Raw genomic sequence first — 1,774 nt, forward strand, 5'->3', positions numbered from 1 at the left:
TAGTGTATTCCCATCTGATGAACAACATCCAACTTTTGATGCAATGGTCTAGGTCTATTCGTATTATTGTTAGACTAATAATCCAGAAAGCCAGGTAATGCTCTGGGGATTCAGGTTCAAATCCCACTATGGCAGATGGTTAAACTTGAAAATAATGAATAAAAATCAGGAATCAACAGTCTAAAGATGACCATGAAACCATTGTCATTTGTTGTATAATTCCATCTGGTTCATTAATATCCTTGCTGGAAGGAAACAGTTGTCCTTGCCTGGTCTGGCCTAGATATGACTCCTGACTTACAGCAATGTGGTTGACTTTTCTCTGCCCTCTGAAATGGCCAACCAAACCACTCAGTTACTAAGAGCAATTAGGGATGGGCAACAACGCTGGCCCAGCCAGTGATGCCCACATCCTATGAGTGAATTATGCACATTAGATGCTTCACATCACTCTCAAGCACTTCACACCATTGCCAGTCCCAGGCCCATACACTGAAGTATTTAAAGTGGAAGTACATAGATTTTTGGAATATCAGGGTTATTGAGAGGCTATGAGGAACTGGCACAAAAGAAGAGTTGAGGCCTGGGGCAGATCAGCTATGATCTTATTGAATGATGGGGCAGGCTTGAGGGGCCAAATGCACTACTTGTGTTAATATTTCTTATATTTTCACATCTACATTGTCAGATATTCAACCAGGACAGCTACATCACAAACAGTTTGCAGAACATTCCCTGACACACCTCTCTCTTGCAGGTCAAGATAACACACAACCAGACGTGGAAACAACTGACCGAAAGGGGCGAGGGGGATTTACAATATGAATATGGTTTGGCCTATTACTGAGGCTAAGGACACTAGTAGTGCTGAATCTACTGAAAATAATGGTATCCTCACAGTTAATCTCCTTCACACATTCCACCTTTCCCTTACCTTACTTAACAGGCTGCAGACTGTGTAAGTGTGCACTTCATGAGTTCGCTCCTCTCCTCAACATAAACTAACCCTTATTTATTTTTCATTTTAGACACACAGAGGCTTCAATCTAACCAGGAAGTGGTGCAAGTGTAGGAGGACTGTGAGGATGAAGAAATAAAGTCGCTCCACACTACCAGTCACCAGCTCAGATAATGAATCAGTGTGTAATTTAAAGGATTTGCACATGGTGTGACCCTGGGCAGTATAGCGAGGTCAGTATGAAAGGAGAGAGGAGGTACTAACTTGTTGAAGGGTGCAACCGCACATTAGATCTACCAGAGAGGACTCAAATGATGACTTTAATGGACTGGACAACAAATACACGCTGACAATTGAACATACCAACATGATTGGAGGACTGGGACGTCTGTCAGAAAACATGTTTGTAATGTCCAGGAGTCTGACAGGGTTTTACATCAACTTTGCACAGGGTTTTGTGCAGACTTTGGTGACCATCTTTACCTGCTTGTAACAAACGGTTAATTCCTTTTACACACTTGTGGAATCAACCGTTTGGAAGCATCTGAAGGACGATGCCTTACAAGCAGAAGCCACCCAATGTCAGGCTGTTATCATCATGGCTGCAGATATCAATGTTCCAAAGGAATTTCAGAGTCTCATAGCAGCCCAGCTATCTGCTTTCTGTCAGATTACTGGGATAGCAGAGGTGCCAGTCTGGGATAGTGACAGTGGCCCCACAAAACATGAACCTGAGATAGTAGGAACTGCAGATGCTGGAGAATCCGAGACAACAAGGTGCAGGGCTGGATGAACACAGCAGGCCAAGCAGCATCA

This window comes from Rhincodon typus, chromosome 16 (genome assembly GCF_021869965.1).
Source record: "Rhincodon typus isolate 14 chromosome 16, sRhiTyp1.1, whole genome shotgun sequence".
In the NCBI taxonomy this organism is placed as follows: Eukaryota; Metazoa; Chordata; class Chondrichthyes; order Orectolobiformes; family Rhincodontidae; genus Rhincodon; species Rhincodon typus.